Here is a 27,506-nt window from a genome sequence, read left to right as displayed (position 1 = left end):
TGAAAGGAGGATACCCTACCCAGAAGACTCCTCTTGATTCTTTTCGGGCCTGTAATTTCATGATTTAATCAAACTTGTCTATCACAAGAATTACCTGGCTTTAGATTTCTAGAGCTGCCTGAAGATTCTGGTTTAGTGGTTCTGAAGGGCCACTTTTCATAGTCACTCCATGTGATTCTTAAGATCAGCATGTTTGTGAAACTCTGATCTAACAGGTGAATTAATGACCTTTTAGTGGTCTCCTCTGCAGCTTAATTAGTCCTCTTTAGTGGGTGTGGCCTCCAGGTGGCAACCATGTCTCACTGAGGGAGAATATGAGGAGCTGATCCAGCCAGTCTGGCCACTTTGCTGACCTCAGCACTGGATCTGGAGGCAACTCAAATTGTCCCCCTGCACCCCCACATGCTAGAGATAGTTTGTAAAAATTTAAACTAGGCTCACAACATTTTCAAGTTATAAGGTTGCCACTGCTCCCTTGAGAGTAATCCTCCTTCCTCCTTCCCTCCTTTTTAAGATGAGTTCATATTTTCTTCTCATTGCTGAATCTCTGGAGGCCTCCCGTAGCCATACAGATCTCCATGAAACAAACCCAAGGGGAGAAAAGGACATGGAAAGAAAGACCACATTTTATATAATCTCTGCACTTTGCTTGTTTTAGGTGGCTGGTTAGGGTCTCCTGAAAATTTGATAAATGGAAAGTTGGCAGGGGGAAGACTCATTTGCCTGTTCTCTCTCTCTCTCTCTCTCTCTTTTTAATTCTTTTTTTAGAGGTAGGATCTTGCTATGTTGCCCAGGCTGGAACTCAGTAGCTATTCACAGTTGTGATCATAGGGCACTGCAGCCTTCAACTCCTGGCCTCAAGTGATACTCCCACTTCAGCCTCCCTAGCAGCTGGGATCACAGGTGTGACCCACCACACTTGGCTCTTGTCTGTTAAAGGATTTCTGTGTCACCAAGAGGCAGTACAGCATAGTGGTTAGAATGTGATATTGGATTAGATAGTCTGATTTCCTTCCTGGCTCTGTCACCTTCTAGGGGTGTCACCTTGGGCGAATTATCTTAACATCTCTGTTCCTTGCTGCCTCATTGAATTCATGGAATACCTCACTAGCATTTAGTGGTTGGGAAGGGCTTAGAGCAGTTTCTGAAAAACATTAAGGCAGCAGTAAGTGTGACCTGGATGGTAGGTTACACTTCCCCAAGTGGGAGGTGGAATTGTCATCACCCGTCTCAAAGTCACACATCTATCAAATCTTAAAACTGTCCCTTCTTGTACCCTATACTGTGATTACCTATAGGTGTGCTTTATTGATGCCAAGAGGAAAATTCTAGTATAGTTAGCCCTCTGTATCCATGGGTTCTGTATCTGTGGATTCCATCAAAAATACTTTTAAAAAGTTATGTCTGTATGGAAAATGTACAGACATTTTTTCTTTTCATTAGTCCCTAAACAATAAGGTATAACAACTATTTACATAGCATTTACATTGTATTAGGTATTATAAGTAATCTAGAGATGATTTAAAGTATACAGGAGGTTGTGTGTAGGCTATATGCAAATACTACACCATTTTATATGTAAGGGACTTGAGCATCTGCTCTGAAGGAGAGCCTAGAACCTGTCCCCTGAGGATACCAAGGGAAGACTACTTTGTGTGGTGCGTTGACACATCGTCATTCAATAAATGTTTGTTCAATGAATGTGTTAAGCACTATAGGCTCTTAAATAGCTAAGCACAGGAACCGTCCCAAGAATATATGGACTGAGTAGCTGCTTTGACATTTAGCCTTGTCTAATGGTGAAATAGAATTTCCAGAGTCAATGGGATTTCTGGCCTAATAATTTTTGCTGTTGGCTTTGCTGTGGGGTCTCATTACATCTCCTGCTTTGGAGAAGTGGGATTTCCCCACTTCACAGTCAGCATCCATGGGCTGCTTTTAGAGCTCCAGGTGTGTGAGTTTTATCATAGCTCTCTTGCAAATGACAACCTAGGGCACAAAAGATAAGAGTGATGTGCTACTTTGAATTTCCTCACCCTGCTCTTTCCTTTCTGGCAGAGATTTCTGATAGAAGTAGATAAAGGCGCTGGCTGAGTTGGCCTGGTGTGTTTTAACGGTCTCAGCAATTCTGTTTCATTCATTCTTTTGATTTTATCATATTTTTCCATTTTTGATACATTTCTCCCTACCTTCCTGGTATGGCTTGTATACCAGTTGATGACTTATATTGCTGGGTCCTGTTTGGGAAGAAAAAAATCTATTGAGACATAGCGTAATATTCTAAAACTGGAGCTTAAGTAAAGATAGGTAGTTTATAGATTTAAAAGAAATTGATAGGTTAGAGAAATTAAAGCCAAAATTTTAGAAGCATTACTAATATAAATGTATTTGTGATTATTTAGTCAGTGATAAAATGGTTTAATTTACAAAATTATTATATAGCAATAAGATTCACAGGGGAGTTAGGAGAATGGTAATTCCATTTTCTTAACCTGGTGGCATATACAGGGGTATTTGCATTATGAACCTTTATATTTTACAAATGTTTTATAAGTTTTATTTTGCTTCTGTTTAGTAAAAACAATTAAAATGTAAAACATTTACCATTAGAATTCTCTTATGGCCATTTAATGGCTTCTTTCTACAGCATTCCATTTAGCTTTCACGGTGAAACAACTCTTATTATGCCTGTATTTGTTTTACAGAATATTGAAATTACATAATTTCAGTAGCAAGTACAATGAGCACAAATCCATTTGGGAGCAAACACAACTGATTCTTGGTAATCATCAACTCAGTGGTGGGAGCAGAATTTCATGAGTCGTGATTACTAGCTGCGAGCCTTAGGTGATAATGGGTGTTAGACAGCACGTCTTACAGCGTGGCTGTTCATCTTGGAATCGGTTAATTGGAGGGCAGTTAAGAGCTTCTGCTGTATATGTAACCAGAAACGAAAGCGAACCTGACATCGTATATGGAAACTAATATTATAAGGTAGAGAAATTAAGACTCTTTCCATTTTGTTTTAAATCACTTTTGGCTTTTATCTGTCTCACATTACTTCTGTTGTGTACAAAGCTACTTCACTCCTGAATAATTTATTTTTATATCTAAACATTTTGCCAAAATTATTTTGCTTTCCTTTTACCTGGAAGATAATTTTAATTTCTTTTAAAATGTGGTTTATGAAAATAGGTCCCACTATGTCCATCTACTGAGTAAGTACATTACTAAAGTGTAAAACAACAAAAAACATTTTTTTCTCACTTGTACTTGAGTCCAAAAGTTCACTGAAAGTGGGTTACACCCAGATTTTATATACCATTAAACCATAAAGTGCTTTGTACTTTGCGTCATAATTTCTCTTTCATCTAAGGAAATCAAAGTCCATTCTATTGGCCTGGCTATTTCCACCTGCTTGCAGGAAGGGTCTACCTTTTTGGGACCCATCTTTTAAATGAGCTCTGGTGAAACAAGGGTTTTGAGAAAGCTGAGCATTCTTGGAGAATTTTAGCTCTATTTAGAGAGCAATATCTTTTCAATGGATCAGATTTTGTGTGAGGTTAATTATCAAATTGAAGCAGCTTTTTCCGTAATATCTGAATATGCATACAAAGTGACTTATTTGAAATACAACTCTTTAAAAAGGCTACAAAGTATATGAGAATAGGTCATGTGCAGCTGTGCGTCACTGTCATCTTTCCTGCATTTATACAGTCATTCAGCAAATATTTATTTGAGTGTCTTCTGTGTACCAGGCATTATTTTAGGCACCAGGGATACAGTGGACAACAAAATGGAGAAAAAAAATTTCTTGCTTTTGCAAGACAGAGAGAGAGTGTGTGTATGTGTGCATGCGCATGTATAGTATGTCGATGGTGTGTGAAGTCCTTCAGGGAAAACTAAAGCAGAGGAGGGAGGCTGGGAGTGGGTAGAGTTGCAGTTATAAGATGGCCTCACTGAGATGACAGGTGATGAAAGACGTGAAGAAGAGGGAAGAGTGCTCCAGGGAGAGGGGGCAGCAAGTGCAAAGCCCTGAGGCAGTGCTATGCTTCCTGCCTTCCATGAAGAGAAGAGCAGCCTGGCTGGAGTAGAGTGGGCACAGAGAAGCAGGTACCATCACGAGCTCCTGTGGGGCCTTCTAGGCTATTGTAAGGGCTTTGATTTGTACTTAGAATGAGCAGAAAAGCCAGTTAGAAAGTTTCAAATAAAGATGTGACATGATCTGGCTTAGAGGACACATTGCTGCTGTGTCTCATGGGAATAGACTGAGGTGGGGAAGGGCAGAAAGGGGCAGACCAGTTAGGAGGCTAGTGTAGTAACCTAAGTGAACGAAGTGGTGAACCAGAGGGGTATGTTTTGAACGTTGAGTGGGAAGGGTTTTCTGATTGACTGAGAGTGGGGTGTGAGTGTGAGAAGTCAAGAGTGACTTGCAGGGTATTGTCGTGTGCAGCCAGGAGGATGGAGTTGCATTAACTGAGATGGGAAGAGGTTGATTTTGGAGGAAGGATCAGGTGTGCAGTTTTGGAGATGTCTAGTAGGCAGTTGGATGTATTTAATATTTGTCTGGCTTTCAAAAGAGAAGTCTGAATAGAGTTAAACATTTGGAAGTTGTCAGAGAGTATATAACTGGATGAAATCCACAAGAGAGTGAGTGTCAGTGGAAAAGAAAAGAGGTTCAGGACTGAGAACCTGGGCTGCTTCCATGCTGAAGTTGAGAGATGCGAAGGGACCAATAAAGGAGAATGATGAAGAAGAGCAGCTATTGAGGAAAATCAAGAGGGTTTGGTGTGTAGGGAGCCAAGTGAAAAGTGAAAAAAACTGCTTCAAAGAGGATGAGTCAGATGTTCATGAGAGGTCAAGTAAAATGAGGGTCAAATGAGAATCGAACCAGGGAGTTAGCAATGGAGGGGTCATTGGTGAGCTTGATAACAGAAGTGTGGCGGAGTAGTGGGGCCCAAAAATCGATCAGTGAGAATTCAAGATAATGCATATGTAGAGAAATGGAAACTTCAAATGTAGACAAATATTTCAAATATTTTTGCTGTAAAGAGGTGAGAAATGTAACTGAAGGGAGAAGTGGGGTCAAGAGACGTTTTAAAATGGGGAGAATAACAGCATGTTTGAATACTAACAGGAAAGACTGTGAAGAGGATAAAAGATAATCCTTAATGTAGTAGCATAATTCCCATTCAGAGGAGTTTTAAACAGCTAAAATCATCTAGCTTGCTGTTGTAAACACTAATTCTTGTTAATGCAGTCAGTTTTTTCACCATACAAAGTTCTTTCCATCTCTGTCAAAACTCAAACTTTTTCTTTTGTGTGAGCCTTTCATTAAATGATTTTTTTGTTATGAATAGCATGTGCTCATCTTGTTTAACCTAGGGCGGTCCTAGTTCTGCAGTATGCATGGGTCTCGGGTATACCCTGGCCACACACTTTCAGTCACTGATGATTTCTTTAGCTCGTACCTAAGGCACGGATTCCCCACCATCCTTTAAGCATGTCTGGGATCCCATTTCCAAGAATTTATTCACAAAAAATATTCATTGTGTGCATTATGCATATAAGATCCTGTGTTCATGATTAGCAACCACAGGACAACGGATGGATATTAAGACTAAGTATTTTAAAGATAAAGATGTCTCTCTTTTTTTTTTTTGAGACAGAGTCTCGCTTTGTTGTCCAGGCTAGAGTGAGTGCCGTGGCGTCAGCCTAGCTCACAGCAACCTCAAACTCCTGGGCTCAAGCGATCCTCCTGCCTCAGCCTCCCGAGTAGCTGGGACTACAGGCATGCGCCACCATGCCCGGCTAATTTTATATATATATATCAGTTGGCCAATTAATTTATTTCTATTTATAGTAGAGATGGGGTCTCGCTCTTGCTCAGGCTGGTTTTGAACTCCTGACCTTGAGCAATCCACCCGCCTCGGCCTCCCAGAGAGCTAGGATTACAGGCGTGAGCCACCGCACCGGCAAAGATGTCTCTTTATCTCGTGTAGATGAACAGCTGCTTCTCAGATGTTACTGTGCAGATCACCTAAACTGAAGATTCTGATTCATTAGGTCTGGAGTGGGGCCTAAAATCTGGATTCCTAAGAAGCTCCTAGGTGACACCAGAGATGCCGGCACACCTCATTTTGGATAGAGAGAGATCTTAGGGTACTACTTCTGGGCTTATTTTTTCCCTTAGATTTTTCCTTCTGCTCTTCTTTCTTTATTATTTACATACTGGGTCTTCTCTATCTGGAACTTTCTGACTCAGAATAACAGTACAGCATTTCAGTATTTTGGCTTTCCACTCTTTGCATTTTTTTTATTTAAACTTTTTTACATTTTCATTTTTTTAAAAAATGGAGTTTTGTTCAGCCATCCAGGCTGGAGTGCAGTGGAGTGATCGTAGCTCAAGTGATCCTCCTGCCTCAGCCTCCCAAAGTGCCAAGATTACAGGCTTGAGCCAGCATGCTCAGCCTCTGCTATAATTTAGATCATGTATCTTGTCCTGAATTTAATTTTCATGAGGCATGCTTTTTAGGATCTTCTATATCAGTTCTGTGCGATGGAAATATGTTGAGAATTTCCTATATAAGTTTAAATTTTCTGGTAGCAACATTAAAAAAGTAAAACCAAATGAGTGAAATTAATTTAAATAATATATTTTATTTAACCTAATATATACAAATATTGTTCCAATATGTAATGCTATAAAAATTATTAATGAAATAATTTTTTTGTGCTAAGTCTTAGAAATCTGGCATATATTTTATGCTGACAGCACACCTGCCATATTTCAGGTGCTAAATGGCCCCATGTTGCTGTCATATTGGACAGTGCAGGTCTATATGGAGAGCAGTTGTAGGTATGACAAGAACAGTTTTGTTTGTTCCTTTATCTAATTATTCTCTGTTACTGTTAACATACGATTTGCTAAAGTGATGGCATATGTGGTTAGTTAAATATTAAAATTAGGATGGAGTTTTTTTACATTAATCCTAAAATCTACCCTAAAATGAATAGATGTTTGAAAAATAGATAATTGTAAATATGCAAAGAATACTAAGGTGTTCATTGACTTCGGCAATAGTTAACAGAGATGAGAGCCTATATAAATTAAAAATGGCTAAGACTTTCAGGTAATAATTTTAGAAACATTATTTAGGATAATTTACTTCTTGAGATAATTTCTGAGTAGTAGTTACAACGGTAGCATCACCAAGGGTTTTTGAAAGGTGAGAAGCACTATACCAAACACACTTCAATCCCTCATCATTTGATTCCGTCAAACCTCTGTAAGGTGGGTAGGTACTGTGGTGACTCACATTTTATAGATGAGGAGCCTGAGATCAGAGAGGTTAGGTAATGTGCCCTAGGTCACACAGTGGCTAAATGGTAGGTATAAGATTTGAACTATAGGCAGTCTGATTCCAGAGCTCACTCTCTTAAACTCTGTGTCAAACTGCTTCCTCAGCATATCTCAGTGGTACATTTACTTCATCTTTAAATTGTATGATGGAGGAGTAGTTCCTTTTAATTGTAAAAAGTGGGATTGCTTGACTGATACAATCAATTCGTTCAGCAAACTTGAGTTTAAATTAACTCAATAAATCACATCCTGTTTGCCATTAATTTAAGTCTTAATTTCAGAGTTGTTTTATCTTGGTTTCTGATGGATCACCAATTTAAATTGAGCCTCAGTACTTTATTTCTTTGCCATCACCATGATGGGAGTGAAAAACAGCTAATAATATGTAAGGCAAACCCTTCAGTGCTGTAGAGAACTAGAGCTGACAGCTTAATTGGGACAGATAAATCTCTAATACTGATAAAATAATATAATTTATTATTAATGCCAATCACAACAGCAACAACTTCTTATTGAGTGAATAGTGTATGCCGAACCTGTGCCAAGGCTTTAAAGTCATTATCTTATTTAATCATTAAAACAGTGCATGTAGGTTGGTTTCATCTTAATGGATAAATAAGTGCCAAAGCAATGCCACTGTAGTGTGAAACAATTAGACTCTGAGAATCATTTTATTGGATTTTTTTTTTTTTTTTTTTTTGAGACAGAGTCTCGCTTTGTTGCCCAGGCTAGAGTGAGTGCCATGGCGTCAGCCTAGCTCACAGCAACCTCAAACTCCTGGGCTCAAGTGATCCTTCTGCCTCAGCCTCCCGAGTAGCTGGGACTACAGGCATGCGCCACCATGCCCGGCTAATTTTTTATTATATATCAGTTGGCCAATTAATTTCTTTCTATTTATAGTAGAGACGGGGTCTCGCTCTTGCTCAGGCTGGTTTTGAACTCCTGACCTTGAGCAATCCGCCCGCCTCGGCCTCCCAAGAGCTAGGATTACAGGCGTGAGCCACAGCGCCCGGCCATTTTATTGGATTTTGACTGTCACATTTTAAGAGAGACATTAACATTGAAAGGGTAGGTGAGTGGTCAGAACATCATATGATACCAGGAGAGATTGTAGAAACTGTAATCTTTAACCTAAGGAAGAGAAGACCTAGTGGATGTGATACTTGTCATTAAGAATTTGGAATAAAGAATATAATCTAAACAGAAAACTGACAATGGCAAGAGAATACACTCACTCTTTTTCTAAAGAATACAGAAGAGAAATTTAGAGAATAGCAGATTTTAATTCAAAATAAAGAATTTTCTAACAGTTGTTGGAAAAACTACACCACCTCTCTGTCTCTATGCATTTGGACAGAGACTAGGTCACTACCTGGATATTCTAGATTAAATGCTTGGCATTTGGAAGATTTGGATCGTACAGGGACATAGGAATTAATTATAGGATGAGTTGTCCAATGGTTCAAATGAAAGAAACTTTAAGTTCTTTCCAGTCTTGGGCATTTGTGATTTTGTAGTAAATTGTATTTTGAAATCAGATTCTTTTTGTGATGTAAATAATTGCTGAGTTGTTTTGTAAATTAGGTTGGAGATTGCGATTTAATAATAGAATGTCACAGCTAAGACAGACCTTAGAAATGTTATAGTCAAACCTCATTTTGGAAATGAGGACACTGAGAAAGAGAAAATGAATTAAGGACACAATTGGATAAGTACTGAGATATTGACTTCAAGTCCACTCCTTTTTAAAAATTGCAGTTTATAATGTATAGGTGAAACCTACTAAATCATTTCTAGGACATTTTTTAAAGGTCCTTTTGAATCTTCTTCAGAGCTACCAGAATGAAGCAGCCTGAAGTTCATTTTGTTCTAATTGGGGCGCACTCGAGGAGTCCTCTTGATTATTTTATCTGGACTCAGAGTTCAGTGATTTTCCTAAAGAACAGTTTTTTGTTTTGTCAACTTTATTTAATGCCCTAGGGTTTTATTTCCTTGGAAACATATACATCTTTTTATTGAAAGCAGAAGAAAGGATACAGTGGCTCTCCAAATTTTTTCTTTTAATCAGCAAGTATTTATTGAGGACTTCGTGTGTGCCAGACACTTCCAAACAAAATTATAGGGTCATTGGCTTTTACTCTGAGACGAGAAGCCATCAAATAGTTTTGAGTATAGGAATGGAGATCTGGTTTTTTTTTTTGTTTTTTTTTTAAGTATCACTAATAATGTAAAAGAATTCCCTGGGAATTTAAGCAAGCTATAGTCCTACTTGCTTTGATTTAATGAGGCACACTTTTTGGTCTCAGCACACAATTGGAATTAACTACAGTTTGAGGTTTGATCCTTATTAGTTATATAACTAAGTTCTCAGTTAAGCATGAAACTTTTTCATAAAAACAGAGTTATAAACCTCTTAAAAAATATTCTACCATGTATTGGGTTTGAAAAACATTATGACTTCATGATGGAATTTGGTAGACCTGGGTTTGAATCCCAGCTTTCACTGGTGGTTTGATTGTGGGCAAATGTGTTAATTTATCTGAGCCTCAGTTTCCTCATTGGTAAAATGAGGGTAAAACTTGCTACATGGAGGTGTTTGAGGATTAAATGATTAAAAGGAACCACGCTTCTGAAATGCTCAGACCCATGTCTGGCACATTGTAAACATTCAGTGAAAGCATAGTCATTATTATGATAATTTAGTCAAAGGAATTTTAAGAATGGGTAAAAGTTATTTTGAAGATAGATTGAGGGTGCTAATTCAGAGTCTTAATTTATTTTTTAGTTTAGAGCTCAGACAACATGTCTTAAATGCCTTTGTATAAAAGTCCTGGCATTGAAACAATGTTTAAAATAATACCTCTATTTTAATAGTTTGTTTTACATGTGTATGAATTAACCTTTTTAAATGTCACTAGCTGCTTTTGTGGTGTCACAACTTGGCAAATTCTAGAGCTCCCCCGCCTCCCTCCATTCCACGGGCATTATCAGTTTTGGACCAATTCTGGAGGTTTGGTTATCAATTAAAACAGTCAGCAAAGGACCTGCCTGTAGGTCCCAGTTGACCTCTGGCCAGAGGACACCCAGGGAACTGCTGAACTGTCAAGCCTCTCTGGGTCTTAGGAGTGTGTGTGTGTATTCTGTTACCCAGGGTCTTTGTCCTCCCCCAGAGAAATCACAATACCTTATGACTTTATAGCCAAGTTCATATCTATAATGTTTTTTGTTTGCATATTTTTACTCTTGGAAATTTGGTCTGACTTTTGCTTCAATATTATATCTATAGCAGTGTCTGGTCAAAAGCATTACAACTTTGTCTTGTAAATCTCCAGGTGGGACTAGGGAGAAGACCTATGTGAGACTGAATTGGACCTATGCAAAACCTGTCTCTGTGGTGCCCTGTTTTACTTGGGCTATGACAGTCAGCTTTTTCTACCCCAGTTTTGCATCTCATTTTCCTGGGGCTTAGGTGTCAGCTAGCTGAGTTGATAAATTTATCTCAGTTAATGAGAGTTAGAAGCCCATGTGGATGTTTTAGCTGTCTTTGGAGGAAATATTTTGCTTCTCCCTTCCCTCAATTATTTTTCAAGATATTTTAGCAAAACTGAGATCACTGTGTTACTGTGTTAATGGAATGTTTCTGCATTCTTTTTAGTTGATCCATTAGCAAATGGAATCATCATGAGAATTATAGATCATAGAAAAGGCAGGTGCATGGCAGACTCCTGGCGGAGGCATTCATGGGCACGTGCAACTTTTTTTTGGATTGTATAATCAATTTTAAAAATTCTGTTTTAAAATTTAAAAAATTTAAATTTTAAGCTTTTTCCTTATTATAAAAAAAGTCCTGGTAATTGTAGATAGTTTGGGCTGTAAAGACATATTAATATTTACAGAAGAAAACAAAAATCAACTGTAGTCCCTCCACTAAGACATAAAACTCATATTAATCTTTTTGAGGCATTTCCATTTTTTCTTTTTTTCTGAGCATGCGTGTGTGTTTATACAGTATACACATTTTTACATGATCTTTTACTTTGCTTAACATTATTTTGTGAACGTTTTCCCATGACATTAAAACTATTTGCAAATGTTTTTTCAATGGATATATATTAGTATTTAATCTTACATAATTCATTTAACCAGTTTCCTATTGTTCGACACTTAGGATGTTTCCAGTTTTTCACTGTTATGTAAACTACTGTGATGACCTTTCTATATGTATACTTTATATATAAACTTTTATCTGTATCTCTATTTTCACAGGATATTTTCCTGAAAGTGGAGTTAGAATCAAAGATAAGAACTTTTTAAGGCCTGCAATCCATATTCCTTTCTGGAAAGGTGACAGCATTTTATAGTCCACCACAGTGTACAGTCAGATGGAAAGAAGGTTTTATAGTTTTTAAATGATGCTGGCTAGGGCTGGCTTTGTTGTGGCCATTATAAGGCTACAGGTTTGTAATATAGGAAAGTTGTGGAATCAGAGCTGAAATGGTCCTTAGAAAATATCTCGTCCTCCTTTAACATTTTATAGATGAGGAAACTCAGAATTATAATGGGTTAATTAATTGACTTAATTAACTTATAGTTCATAATTAGCTGAGCCAGGATTAAAGACTTGACTCTTTGTCCTTTATTTTTTCTTCTTTATCCTGATCCTGATGCACCAGAAACAGTTGTCCCCCAGGACTGAATTAGAGGGGACTGGAGCCTGTGGCCAAACCTTTTTTTTTTTTTCTTTTTGCTATGGCACAGCCTTTGCTAGGTGTAGGGTGCTGTCACCCATCATCTGGCCACCCAGCATGTCTGTACCCTGTATTTCCAGCAAAATCCCTGGGATTAATTCTGATAGGACCTTGTTTGAGTTTTGTCTATCCCTGTGGCCAAGGGCACAGAATACCTTGGCTAGGCCTGAGTCACATGCCCACATGCGTGACCCTGGGTGGGGAAGAGGGGACATCACCAGTTTAAGCCAAACTACATGGAGTGAGAATGAGGGAGAAATGATTTAAAGAAGAAAAGAGGTGTTCCATTGCCAAAAGAAAGAGTGCTGGGCAGGCACAAACAACAGATGTCTGTGGCAGATGAAATGGGGCTGGCCAGAGGAAGCATATGTCCTATAGAGTGGCAGTCGTTCGCTCGCTCATCCACCGCTCACCTCCTGCTGTGGTGGCCTGGTTCCTAATAGGCCATGGACCGATACTGGTCTGTGACCCAGAGGTTGGGGACTGCAGCTATACAGGAATAGCTAGCACAAAGGCCACAGGCAGGAAAGAGATGAGCATACCAAGAATGAAAGAAGGCCAGGAGGATGAGCCACATGAACCCAATGGGGGGCAAAGGGATGGGGGGAATGGGATTGTAAAGGGAAGCTGAGACCTGATCATGCAGGACCTTGTAGTTAAAGTTAGGTGCTTAGATTTTATCCTATGAAAATGGAAAGTCATCAAAGGGATTTAAACAGGTTAACCTTTAAAAATGATCTCTCTGGATACAGTGTGGACAGTGGATTGGAGAGAGCAAGGAAGGAAGCAGAGAAATGAATTAGGGAAGTTTTTAAAGTGAGAGATGAAGGTTTCTTGGACAGGGATGGTGGCCATGGTGATCAGACAAGTGGAAAGGTAGATGAGCCACATGTGGTGTGTAGATCAACGGAATCTGATGATTGAGGGGCTGTGAGGAGAGGGAGAATGACAGATTTCTGGATTGATTAACAGAATTCATGGAGTTGCCATTTATTAAGAGATATAGCACCTCTTGTTGGATATTCCTTTGCGTTACTTGGCTCCTTGCACCTAGACTATAAGCTTCTTAAAACACAGGTGAGGTAGCATTTCATCTTTCTTCACCACCAATTCTAGCACAGTGCTGAGGCATGCGATAGCACTTGCTTCAACATGTATCAGGTTGATGATCCTAAACCTTGTTCCCAGGGTGGGTCTTGAGGGGAGGCTTAAAGGAACAAAACCCTCTTTATTAGGATATTTGTTGTTGTTGGTTTTTAACTTTGCTTAAAATGATATAAGTTATGTAAGAAGAAGGTACTGTGAGCACAGAAAATGCAGTCAGACCTCAGAGCTGGAGGAATTTGCCCTAATTTATTAATATAGCTGGGACATTCTCTAATCCCTAGTATTCTCATTAAATCATCTAACCTGTACTTGTTCTTTTGGATAATTTTTTTCTGCCTAAAATTCGTATTTGTGTTTCTTTTTTCTTTGATGTTCTTCTACGTATTAAAAATAAAACAAACACCAAATAACTACCTATATCTTTTTTGGGTGCTCTCTATGCCTTTGAAGCTTCGATCCTGTTGGTACCTTCTGTTCTCCTTTTTCTCTTTTCCAAAAAATCTCATTCCGAAGCACCCCTGAAAAGGGAGAGAAATCAGAAGAAATCAATCCAGTGACCCAGCAACACCTACCTGAGGTAATAGGGCAAACTAAACCTCTTCAGAAAGTTGCTCTAGGACAAAAAGTTGCTTCTAGAACATCACACACTACCTAGCTAACGTGCAGGAAATGCTCACCTGGTGCTGGTTGCTCAAACTCAGCCCAGTGCTTGGTTTTTCTGTGCATGTCTGTTGCTATCTCTGGCTTGCTTTTTGTTTCTTCCTAAGAGAATTTTTCAAACAGGAGGAATTGAATTGAGGCAGTCTGAAATAGAATGCATACAGAATCCAAGCTCCCCTTACCTGGAGTCCTTCTTGAGCAGGACTTATGGAACATGGTGGCATCACAGGATGTGGTTAGCCCTGGCTTGCATGCACTTCTGAAGCCCCCATGCCAGAATGGCAGGGTGCATCCCAACAAGCACTTCCTGTTCCAGGGCAAAAACATGCTTTTTGTTGTGTGTCATTTTCTCATTGATACAGATTTTTACAATGATAATTAAGAGAATTTCAGAAACCACAATTATTTCCCCTACTCTTTTTGTATACAAGTGCTCCTTAAAAGTTTCTAAGGAAAAAAATATTTCAAAACTTCGGGGTCTCTTCCACACCCCCAAGTCAATACTTGTTTTTACATGCGGTAGTTGTCATTAAGGTTCTCGTGGGAAAATGGTTTAAGTAGTGTGATTGGAAATAGAGCTGTGGAGGGGCTTGGCATGGGGGTTGGGTGAACATTTTTGAGTTGGGTAATTAGGCAGCTAGAAGGCGTGGAACAGAAGCGATGATTAGACTAATTAGGAAAGCCATTTTGTAAGTGCCATGGTAGACCCAAGGGTAATGGCCTAGAAATGCTGCCTTTCCTGATTTATTTGATTGATGAAAAGCAGGTTTTACACTTGGGGGTTTATTTATTTTTTAAATTAGAGATTTATTTGCCTGGTTTTCATCTGTTTCAGTTTTATTTCTCTTATAACAGAGAGGCAGATGGGTCTTGTTTTGCAGTTTGGGGATAGGGCTTTCCTGCTTTTGGTTCCATTCTCTTCTCTACGCTAGTCTAATGGAGCAGATTTAACAGGGGACTTTTAGTTAAGTCTTTGCAAAGAACCAGAATATTTTATTTAGTCAGTATACAAGCAACTTTTCTAGTGGCAGGCCTCTTTCTGGTCATTTTTATACACCTAATTTCTTCATGTATACTTGTTTCCTTTAACATTCATTGGTGCCTACTGTGTGCCAGGTGCCATTAGGTGCAAGTTCAAAAATATCTAGCAGTTAAGGACTTTGTTTTGTTCAGTGTTATTGCCCCAGCTGCTAGGGTGGTGCTTGGCGTATGGTAGGTACTGTGTAAATATTTGATGAATGAATGAGCAAGTTAAAGGCTAGGCCCTTGCAATTACAGTTTACTTTGCAAAACTGTTTGTTTTTTTTGTTTTTATAAAACAAATTTCTGGAAATCTAATCTCATTTATTTCCCAGTAGTTTTAAAATTTAAGCAAAACTTTTTAAAACAATTTGCTTCTAAAACATAATAATAGGAGTATTGTAGATCTTTTAAAAATAGAAATATAGAGTGAAAATGTTTTGCCAAATTACAATATGGCACTAAGTATAATTTGCAAAGTGCTTCTACACACATTAGGTGATGTAACGCTGTCTTACATGCCATACTGTGACATAGGCATGGCAAATATTACTAGCCTTGTGACAGCATTAAAGTGGGTTCATTGTGTGAGGTTCACAAAGGTTAGCTGATTTTAAGTCCCCATAGCTAATCTATAACAGACAGGGCAAGTTCCTTTAAAGGAGTGCTTGCTTTTATACCCCGTTAGCAAATGGCCAAGTTAGCCCACTGGGTTTAGAGAATCCTTTAGGGGCATCAGTGATAGGTGAAGTATCTGATTCTTCACAAACAGCATTAGTAATATATCTGCTATTCAGCTAAATGAAATATAGCACCATTAAAAAACGCTTATGAGGTTTTTCCCCCCAAACATTGAACATTTTGTGCTGATTTGACCATTCTTATCTCCAATAAGAGCTGATGGACTTGATGAGAATGTGTGGTGCGGTAGAAAGAGCCAGGTGGACCTTGTTGAATCCTCTGTTCTCTGAGTGTATTTCCTGATATAAAATGAGGTAATAATACTGACCTTGCAGGAGGGGTCTGGAGATTAAATGAGAAGCATAGTTCTATTCATATGAGGTACTCAGTATTTGATAGAAAAAAACAAAAACAAACCAACAAAAACAAGTAAAAAACTGAACACCAAAGGGGGAAAAAACATTTTTCAGGCTCTTTTGAACACTTTATCACTGAAATTCTTTTTTTTTTCTTTTTCTTTTTTTTTTTTAATTAAACCCAAAGCCAGCAGATGAAATTCTGATTACAATAATTTATGTCTATTCATTAATGCAGTTTCTTCAAGGACCTCTACTATTAACCCCATTTTGGTTATTCTTTGTTTGTAAAAGCCATCAAAATAATTTTCTTTTTAAAATAAAACTCCTAAATTCATTGTGACCCTCTACAATTAATCCAAAACTAATGAGGTTTTATTATTAAACATATCTTTATCTAATGTGTATTTTAAGGTCCTATTGCTGTGCTACCCTACATTTAATAGGTACAATGTACATTATTCTGAGAGAGAGGTGAGGAAGCTACAGAGGAAAAGTTTGAAGCCAGTAGAGGTTGCTACATGTGTTGTAGGAAAGAAGCCACTTTCCTAATATAAAAGTTCAAGGTGAAGCAGCAAGTGCTGTTGCAGAAGATTTAGCAAAGATGATTGATGAAGGTGGCTACACACTCAACAACAGATTTTAATATAGAGGAAACAGCCTTTTATTGGAAGAAGATCCCATCTAGGACTTTCATAGCTGGAGTGAAGTAAATGTCTGTCTTCAAACTTCAAAGGACAGGCTGACTCTCTTGTTAGGGGCCAGTGCAGCTGGTGACTTTAAGTTGAAGCCAGTGCTCATTTACCATCTGAATATCCTAGGGCCCTTTAAGAGTATGCTATATTTACTCTGTGCTCTATAAATGGAACAGCAAAGCCTGATGACAGCACCTGTGCTGACAGCATGGTTTACTCAATGTTTTAAGTCCACTGTTTAGACCTACCGTTCAGAAAAAAAAAGATTCCTTTCAAAATATTACTGCTCATTGACAATGCACCTGGTCACCCAAGAGTTCTGATGCAATTGGATAAGGAGATGAATGTTGTTTTTCATGCCCACTAACACAGCATCCATTCTGCATCCTACTATGGATCAAGGAGTAATTTTGACATTCAAGTTTTATTATTAAATAACTATTATTTTGTAAGGCTATAGCTGTCATAAGTAATGATTCCTCTGATGGATCTTGGCAAAGTCAAATGAAAACCTTTTGGAAAGGATTCACTATTCTTGATGCCATTAAGAATATTCATGATTCATGTGAGGAGGTCAAAATATCGACATGAACAGGAGTTCAGAAGAAGTTAATTTCAACCCTCATGGATGACAGTGGGGTTGAAGACTAGAAGTAACTGCAGAGGTGGTAGAAATAGTAAGAGAACTAGAATTAGAAGTGGTATCTAAAGATGTGACTGAATTGCTACAGTCTGACGATAAAACTTGGATGGATGAGGAGTTTCTTCTTATGGATGAGCACAGTGTTCTTGAGGTGGAATCTAGTCCTGGTGAAGATGCTTTGAACATTGTTGAAATGACAACAAAGGATTTACACTATTCCATAAACTTCATAGATAAAGTAGCTGCAAGGTATGAGAGGATTGACTCCAGTTTTGAAAGTAGTTCTGCTGTGGGTAAGATGCTATTAAACAGCATTGCATTGCATTCTACATAGAAACCTATCGTGAAAGGAAGAGTCAGTAGATATAGCTAACCTCGTTTTATTTTCAGAAGTTGCCACAGCATTCAACAACCACCACACTGATCAGTTAGTGACCATCATCATCGAAGCAAGAACCTCTAACAGCAAAAAGATTGTGACTCACTGAAGGCTGGATGATTGTTGATGTTTTTTAGCAATAATGTATTTTTAAATTAAGGTATATAGTTTTTTTTTTTAAAGAGATAATGCTGTTGCATTATCTCTTTAAATAGATGACAGTATAGTATAAACATAACTTTTATATGTACTGAGACACTAAAACATTCATGTGATTCACCTTTTATGTGTGCTTTATTGTGGGCTGGAAGTGAACCCACAGTATCTCTGAGGTATGTTTCTGTATGTAGGATCTCAACAGGAAGTACTATTCTAAGTACTTTTCATGTGTTAGCTTATTTATTCCTTACAACAGCCTGATGAGTTTGTTTAATGGTTGTCCTCATCTTCCAAAGTCACAGGGAAGTTATTACTCTGTCCAAGGTCACCTAGTAATAAGTGGTGCAATCTGGATTTGAATTCATGCAGTCTGGCGCCAGGGCCTGTGCTGTTAAATCACCGTGGTAGTCTTTCTGCTTCTACAGTTAGTGGACTTTGTTATTCATTTTGGATGATCTGTGACCTTTTTTGCTTTTTTCCTTGGTTTGCCTTGAAACTACTATATTTCATTCATTCATTCATTCATTCAGTGAATATTTACTGAGCATCTTTTACACGGTGCTGAGGGCTTAGCAGTGATCCACGTAGGCTCTTATATGTCGAACCTTAGTAAAGACAGATGTAGCAGTGGGAACCATGGGGGTTGCAAAGAGTCCCCTGAGAAACCAGGACCTGAGAGGTGTGCAAGACTCAGCCTGGTTGGGAAGGGGTGTGAAGAGAAGAGGGCTGGCATTCCAGTTAGGAGGAGCAGCCCCGTGCATAGACAAGAGATAAGAGGCTGTGTAAGGAGTGCAGGGAACTGCAAATAAGTTCACCATGGCTAAAGCTCCTCCATGTTTTGAGTTGGTAAATTGTGTGAATGGTGCAGAAGTGTTCTCTAACATCAGGCAGTGGAGTAAAATAATCGACTAACTTTACACTTTGGTACGTTGAATATATTTATTATAATTTGTAGGATAATAAAAGCCTGGAAGCAGAATGTAAAGCTTCTATACTTGTGTGGGAGAGGATGGAATAATATTAAATAATAATAAAAATTCAAAAGGAAGCAAGACAGGAGAGAAAGGGAAAATAGATAAGAGCACAAAATAGGATGATAGATGTAACCCCAAACATATTTATAGTTAAAATCAAATATATATGGAAGATTGTCAGGCTGATAAAAACTTATCAACTAACCAACCAAATCAGGCTCTACTTTTACCTGACAGAGAAATACCTCCAGGAGACAAGAAATGACTCATGGTGACCATGAGACAATATCCCCCTACCCTTGCCCTGATCTTCTCTCATCTCCCAGGATGGTACCCTGGAAGCCACCACATCTTGAGAAGGGCACTGGGCTTCCCAATGTGCGTGCAGTGGAGGTTGTCCTAGTCCTGGGAGGTCAGCTGTGTTTGGCTTTCCCAGCAGCCTATGGTGGAGAATGGCATCTTATTCACAGCCCTGGTGCCTTCCATCTTGTTTGGTATGTGGCAGGCCCTGAACCAGTGTTTATCATGTACGTACATTTGATTTCCATGTGAGATTGTAAACTCTTGGCAGGCAGGGAACCTGTTATGCTTTTGACTTTTCTATAGTATCTGCTAAGACATAGGAAAGTATATAATGAGTACTACTTATTTAATTCTGTTAAGATTAAATGGGATGTCTGCATCAGGATACTATTCTACCCCTCAGTGCTTTGGAGGTTTGTTTCCACAGCAGAGAAAAAACAAAAACCACTTTTTAATGCAAGAAGGACCTAAAAACCTACTTCTGCGTAACTACATTTTACAGGTAGAAGAGTATGTTCTTTTGTACTTTAAAGAGCATGATTTATTTAATACCAAAATAAATGCTTCACTCACATATATATATATATACACATATATAATCTGTAATAAATTATTAGTAGTAAAATAATAAAAATATTTTTCTTGGAGGGACTCTTGGGCAAATCATACCAAAACAACAATTTCTTTTTGTGGAGTGAAAGATACTATTGATTCTGTTAATCCAAATGCAGAATGTTCTCTTGTTGAGTAAGACTTGTAGTGCTTAAGATAAAACTCAGTTGATTTCGTAAAAGACCTGCTTATTGTGAATAGAAGGAATTACAGAATCCAAAGTAAAAGCGACGCATTCTGTTTTTAATTACAGTGTATAAAAAATTAAAACATAGACCCATGGTCTATTTGGATATACTTCTTGGTGATAGACATTTGGGAAGCATTTGGTGAAAGATAAAATACAATGGATATGTGCTGACTCCCTGCCTGTTTAGTGATCTTATTTAGCTGTTGTGGAATCGCAGAATTTTAAAGCAGGAAAAAGATCTCAGAAATCTCTTCTTATCCACATGAGAAAATAGGCCCACAATGGGGAAGGAACTAGATAGACATTCAGCTTCCTTGTCTGGCTTGCTTTGAAGCTCAACTGCTTTGCTGTTGGCTGAAAGCTCTTCTGTGGCTTCTTGCTGGCTTTAGTGCAGTGATAAGAGGGATGCTGGTGGGGGAGGGTAGGGAAAAGGGAGGGAGGGAGGTTGAGAGGAGTGAGTCAGTGTCATTAAGAGGGATTGAGGGACTGACATTGAGAGAGGGAGAGACAGAGAGGATGATAAAATACGTCTTCTGAGAAGTGGTAATGGTAACGCAGTGATCTGAAGCAGCACCTGGGGCATGAGTGAGGTGAGGAGGCTGGCAGCAGCAGTGGACTTGTAGGAGCACCCTGTACCTGCGGCTCACTGCTCCCCCTTCCTGCAGTGTAAACCCTTCTGAGGTTGCTGTGTCTGCAGTCTTGTTGGCTCTGGTTCAGTGCAACCAGTGGACTTAGCTGTCTCCGATCATGTAGAGATGTTAAGGAGAGAAGAGGCAAATTGAAATTTGCATGGTTGACCATTTGTGAGTTTTCACATTTTTCAAATTTTAGCAAAAGGATTTCCTGAGTATAATCGGAACAAAATCCTGTGACCTTCCTTGCTTACTCAGGGCTGAACATTTTAGAAGAAGTCATAATGCAAACTAATTTTCAGAAAGTGTTTTGAATGTTTGAGTTGTTCTTTCCCAGTTCACTTGGGGTCTGTTTTGGGTTTGCTGCTGTGGAACACGGGTTGAAACGCAGCATGTGGGCATGCAGCGCTGCCTGTAACCTTGCAGCGGTGCCCTCTGGACTTTCAGCAAGCTCAGCTCTGAGCTGTGTTACCTGCTTTGGCTGCGTGTTACCTGGGGCTAGAATTACCGTTCTTAAATCCCAGCACACTTCCAGGAAGTCAGGTGGGAGCCTGGTCCAATAGAGAATGGCAGTCTTGCTACTGATAGATCATCAAGTAGTTTTTTATTTTATTTTATTAGTGTCATGCTGTTGAACTTGAACTTGTAGGTTCTCAGAAAAGCGTGTATTGTCCACTCATGTTACTGTAAAGTCCATCTCTGGTTACGTCATTGGGAGCCTTTCAATTTAACCTCTTCCTTTGTAGCTTCTGTGGTTGGAAATAAACTATGACAGTTAAACTTTCATTATGCAAGGAATGTAGGTTCATCTTAGGAAAATCAGAAAATAGGGATAAGCAAAAAAGAAAATATAAATAATTTATAATCCACCTCCCAGGGAAACCATTGGTAACATTTCAGTGCATTTCTAAATTTTTTTTTTTTATTTCGGCATATTATGGGGGTACAGATTTTAAGGTTTCAATAAATGCCCATTTCCCCCCCTCCCCCCAAAAGTCTGAGTCTCCATCATGACCATCCCCTAGATGGTGCACATCTCACTCATTATGTTTGTATATACCCGCCCCCCTCCCCCCTCCCACCTGCCCAATACCCTATTACTGTAGTACCTATGTGTCCACTTAGGTGCTACTCAGTTAATACCAGTTTGCTGGAGAATATATCTGGTGCTTGTTTTTTAAATTTTTTTATGTTAATTTAGTCACATAACATGATATATATTTTAATAAAAATGAGTTTGCCATATATACTGTTTTGACTAGCATTTCTCATCTAACATAGTCTATACATTTCTCATATCAGTGCATACAATTTTATATTTTCAGAAGACAAATGCCTTTGTTACTATTCTTTAAAATATAGATAAATATGAAGAAAACAAAAAAGCCCATTATGTCACAACCCATGTTAACATATTGAAATGATTAGTAATAAAACAACTAACATTAACTGGTTGCTTACTTTATGCCAGGAACTGTTTTACCTATTAGCTCCTTTAATCGCCACAAAAGCTGCAAGAAGTAGGCGCTATTATTAATCCTGTTTTACAGATGAGAATACTGAGGCTAAGTGTTTAAGTACCTTCCTAAAGCCATATAGCTTATAAGAAATTAGACCAGATTAGGACCCAGGCACTCTGGATCCAGAGCTCATTTCTTAACCACACACCATACTATTAGACTTTAAACACAAAGAAACAAACAATGCAGTTTTAGCATCCATTCATCCATCCATCCATCTCTGTGTACACAAAAGAGATCATATATTATACATTTTTCTACATCTTAACTTTTTTAGAATTTTTATAACAAACTTAGAGATCTTTCTCTGTCAGCATGTTCAGAGCTACCTCATTCTCTGTAATAGCCACATAGACATCCTTTGTGTACTTTGGTTTAGTTATCCAGTTCACTACTGATGGACAATTTGGTTGTTTCCAGATATTTGCAATTATAAGTAACGCAGAATTTTCTGATGTGAATGCTAATGCTTATTGAGTGATAAAATCAATTACTGTAGGTAAATGCATAGAACAGTGCCTGCTACATAGTAAGATCAGTAATTTCTACTATTATTACTAATACTATGTGCCATGTACTGTGCCAGAGTTTAATTCTCAAATTGTCCCAATGAGGTAGATACTGTTTTTATCCCTGTTTTACAATTGAAGACACTAAGGTCTAGAGAGGTTAAACAGTTCTTGTGGTAGTGAAATCTAGGATTTGAGTCCTCTGATCTGATTCTGGGGCACATGGTCTTGACTAATCCCATCTGCATATGCCCAACTTCAGCGGGGCTGGGAGTTGATATCTTCCCAGTACCAGGGATGGAGGAGGCCCTGATATTGGTAAACATTATTAATGTCTACATACACTCTCACCATGAGTATGAGAGTGTTGGGGGCTAATTTTGGTGTTATATTTTATATTAACTATTTATTATAGTTTGTAATGTATGTGTGTTACCTGATGTAGTAGGCATCAACACTTACTCCATGCTCTCTATACCCTTATTTTTAAAAATTTTTAACAAAACTTACATGCCTTAGCAATAAAACATCATTTTACTTTTTCACCTCCTTTACAAAAAGCCTAAAACCCTATACACAGTGCTACCCCTACTAATAAATAAATTTTAAAAAAAGTTTTACAATGGAATTTGGGAGCATATGCTTATGTGCAACAACTCAGGCCTCTTATTAAGTCACAAGGCACCAACTGTCTCTAAAAAAATTGCTGACTACTGCTGCATCAGGCAGCACACATACATTACAAACTAATAAATAAATAATATAAAATATAACACCAAAATTAGCCCCCAACATGAGAGTCCCTGTTTCAAAATTCCTTTCTAGTCCTGGGTATCACAGATGTTAGAATTTTTAATAGGTGAAAAATGGATACCATTTTTCTCAGTTTGATTTGTATTTATTTAATAATGAGTAGGGTTGAACAATGTAAGTTTATTGGTCATTTGAATTTGTTTTTCTCTAAATTGTCTTTGTTCATTTTTGTTTTTTTTTTTTAAATGATCTTTATGAGCTCTCTGTTAAATAAGGAAATTAGTCTTGGAATTCTCATATGCATTGCAAATATTTTTCTAACATAAACATTTTTAATTGCATGTTTTCTATTTTATGGAGCTATTATAATTTACTTGAATAATGGAACTTTTGCTCTTTTCCAGTTTTCGATTACAGTGCTATCAAGAACATCCACTTATTATATTTTCTTAGGAAATTTCTTAGATGTGTAAGTGGTGAATGGAAGGGAATACACATTTTAAGGCTTCGATTCAGATCATATTTCTCTCTAGAAATATCATAAACACATTGACCATCAGGATCAGATTGGGTACCTATTTCCCAATAACCAATGACATTACTTGATACTGTTTAAAACAATCTTGGCTATTGTGTTTATCTTTGATTCTGAGTAAGATTGAGATATTTTCCATATGTTTATTTGTAGTTAGTGTTTCTCCTTTTGTGAATTGCCTGTTCATGCCTTAAGGAGTCTCTTGATTTTATGTACAGTTTTAAAAATTTTATAATTTCAGTTATCTAACAGTGGAATGAACTGCCTTACCTTTCCATCATTGATGATAGTAGAGCAGAAGTTCAGATACTGGAACTGTTTAAAGAAAGGAATGAATGTTTATTACTTTGCTATTACAAATCAGTCTTTATACTTGTTATCTCTTTTACTCTTTCTGTTTTAATCTATTATAACAGCTAAAGAACAAGGGGCTTGGGGAGGCCAAGAATCTTAACTAGTGTTCCACAGCTGTTAAGTGTCAGAAATAGGTTATACACCCTCTTCTGCCTGACCTTAGCCCACACATTCCTTCCATCCCACCACGTAGCTTTCCATTCCTGGGCCATACCTTGTTTGAGAAGATATATTCGCATTAGGTGGTAAATTAGCTGGTTGAAATGTTAGGTACATTTTGGCAAAAAAGATGAAAATTTCAGAAAATATCTATTTAGATATTCTGTGATACAGAGCACTTTAGAAACTTGGTGTTCTTTTTATTTTTCTGCTAACTGTTCCATTTGGTACCTTTATGGACTAGGGACTTAGAAAATGGGTAGAGATTAGGCGAAGACCTTTTTTTATAGTAGCTCTGTTCTCTTCTTTCCCACACTCCAATCTTTGCCTCTTCTGAAAGCTTTGCTTCCTGCCTGCCACCCAGGGGGCCTCAGCACTCCCAAGGACTTAAACCTCAGCCTGCCTTTCATCCTCTCCTCACTGGTGCTGTTCTCTTCATACTCTGATACTTGGAATGCTGCTTTCTCTTTTTCCCCAATGCCATGGCAACAGTGCATGGTAACTGCTTTCCTTGCGGTCAAGGCAAAAGACTTCGTATTTTTCTTTCCCTTTGACCTGTTTGCAATTAGCACTGTGGTCCACCCTTTCCTCTAGTTAAAGTGAGGAAGTACCAAACTGTAGTCAAGATGACAGGACCTGCAGGATCTAATGCAGTTTAACCCAAGCCCGTCCTGACCACTGGTTCTAAAATCACACTAATTATGTCCTCCACCCCTGCTCCTCTGCCTCTTTACTCTCTGTGATTTTTTCATTTTTTTAATTTTATTTTTACTTGACATATTATTTATATATTAGAAATTTGTTCATTCAGTCTCCCCCTGGTAGAATGTTGGGTCTAGATAAGTGGGATTTCCTTTTGCTCATTGTTCTCTCTACCTGTTACTTGAAACTCTAGCACACAGCATGGGCTCCCTAAGTTTTTGCCCAGTGACTATGGGAGTTGGTGGCAGAAATTCTGATTTTGTTTCATAGGATTTGCTTTTCTTGTGGATCTCCCTCTCTTGGAGGCAAGATTTGGATTATATTTAGTTCTCCCTGGGAAATTTGGTCAGCACAAGGGGATTTGGAAATTCATCAAGTCCCAGGGCCTGAGCCAAGTGAAAGCCCAGTAGGAGTGGATTGTAGTTGACATGAAAGATTTGCATTTGAAAAATACAATTCTTATGCATTTTGAATCTCAGCCCCCATGTGTTGCTTTTAGTCACTGCTTGAATTTGAGGAAGGCTTTCTGAGCTTATTTCCTCATGTGTGTCATGTACATAATAATACCTACCTCCTTGACTTGCAGTGAAGATTAACTGACAATGTATGGAAACAACTAGTACATTGAGAGAAAAATAAATGATGGTGGTAACATGTTGTTAGTATTTTAGTTTTTTTGTGTGTGATTTTCTATTGGTAAATGGAATTATTTCCTCAGTTGTATTGTAGGCTGTTCAATGTAATGGTTAAAAAGCTGGGTTGGGAAGCTTTGAAGTTTGACTACCTGGGATCCTATTCTTCTTCTGCTACTTACCAGCAATGTGACACTGGGCAAGAGCAAGCTTCAACAGCAATAAATGGCTATAAAGTATTATTAGTATCTACCTCAGAGTGGAGGTAAAGTTTCAGTGAGATATAGCAGTGCTTTAGCACAAAATTTGGTCCATAGGAAATGCCAAGTAACTCATATCTCGTAGCTTCATGATCATAGTAGAGTTTAAAGAAGCTTAGATTTCATCTATTCCAACTCCAGTACTGTTTCTAGAAACTAGAACTAGAAACTCTTGTTTCTAGTTCTGCCTTCTTGAGCAGTAAAGAACAAATCAATATCCTTTTCAGACAGTCTTTAATTATACTTAAGATTGGGTCCTGTTATAAAGTGACTTATGTCCCCCTAAAGTTCATATATTGAAGCCCTAACCCCCAGTGTGATGACTATATTTGGAGATAGGGCCTTTGGGGAAGTCAGAAGAGTAGGGCTATAATCCAAAAGGACTGGTGTTCTTTTAAGAAGAGGAAGACTTACCAGCACATGTGCACAGAGGAAAGGCCACTTGAGGACAGCAAGAGGGTGACTGCAAGCCAGGAGAACCCTCACCAAAAGCAACCTGTTGGCACCTTGATCTTGGACTTCTAGCCTTCAGAACTGTAAAAAAAAAAAAAAAAAAAAAAAAAAAAAAAACTTACTATGGCAACCCAAGGACTAATACAGAGCCTCTTTCTTTTCTCACATAATCAACCTCATCTTAGTTCTCTTGAGAGGGTGTTTGGATGCCTCTGCCTCCTGGTCACCATTGTTGTTCAAGTGTGTCTGTTCATTTTAAAATGAGAAACCCTGAGATGAACTCAGCAGTCCAAGGTGATCTGAACAGTGTGGGTACTGGATATTACCCTTCTATTACCCATTCTAGTTGAATCTCAGATTGTGTTCAGTAGTCAACTAAATAAACTCCCAAGACTCAGGTCTACTCCATCCTATATTTGGTCTATTATTTTAGTCTAAATTCAAAATTTTATCTTATTAATTTCAGCTTTTTTTTCCAGACTATAGAAATCATTTTTTTTAGAACTATAATGAAACAGGACCTTAGAAGTTGGGACCAACCAGCCTACCCACTCGCCCAGTGCCAGTGCTTTCCATGCTGCGTGTGTGTGTTTGAGCTGCTGTAACAAATTACCTTGGACTTGGGTGGCATAAACAGCAAACATTTATTTCTCACAGTCCTGGAGGTTAGAAGTCCGAAATCAGGGTGCCCACATAGTGTGGTTCTTTGCAAGTGTCCTCTTCCTGATTTACATGTGCCCTCACATGGTGGGAATAGAGCCACCTAGTTTTTTGGCCCATTCGTGAGGGCTCCACCATTATGACCTAATTACCTTCTAAAGACCCCACCTCTAAATACCATCACATTGGGATTATGGTTTCAGCGTATGGAGTTTGGGGGAAACACAAACTTTCAGTTCATTGCACTGTTCTTAGCAGTGACTGCCTACTCTTCTTTATACTTCTAGTGGTAGGGAGGTCTTTGTTTTGTTGTGGAACTTGTTCCATTTGTTGGAACTCCTTCCAGTGTTCTGAAAAATTAGCTATGTTGGATCAAAATCTGAATCCATAACCGCTACTCTTTGATCACATCTGTTTGTTCTTTCTGATCATGACAGTCTATCATAG

General features: G+C 38.3%; 1 protein-coding gene and 1 long non-coding RNA gene across 4 annotated transcripts in view; one reads left to right on the top strand and one right to left on the bottom strand.

Moving 5' to 3' along the window:
• Positions 1-27,506, top strand: part of PSD3 (pleckstrin and Sec7 domain containing 3) — a 460,884-nt gene that overhangs the window by 71,536 nt on the left and 361,842 nt on the right. The gene's annotated exons all lie outside the window — the stretch shown is intronic.
• Positions 21,057-27,094, bottom strand: LOC105882550 (uncharacterized). Its single transcript, XR_001159277.3, has 4 exons — positions 27,013-27,094; positions 26,361-26,480; positions 24,110-24,154; positions 21,057-21,271 (listed from the first exon to the last, which is right to left on the bottom strand). It is a non-coding gene; the product is annotated as an uncharacterized LOC105882550 (long non-coding RNA).

This window comes from Microcebus murinus, chromosome 24 (genome assembly GCF_040939455.1).
Source record: "Microcebus murinus isolate Inina chromosome 24, M.murinus_Inina_mat1.0, whole genome shotgun sequence".
NCBI classification, from domain to species: Eukaryota; Metazoa; Chordata; class Mammalia; order Primates; family Cheirogaleidae; genus Microcebus; species Microcebus murinus.
Note: the sequence above shows the minus strand (reverse complement) of the source record. Positions and strands in the feature narration are given on the sequence as shown.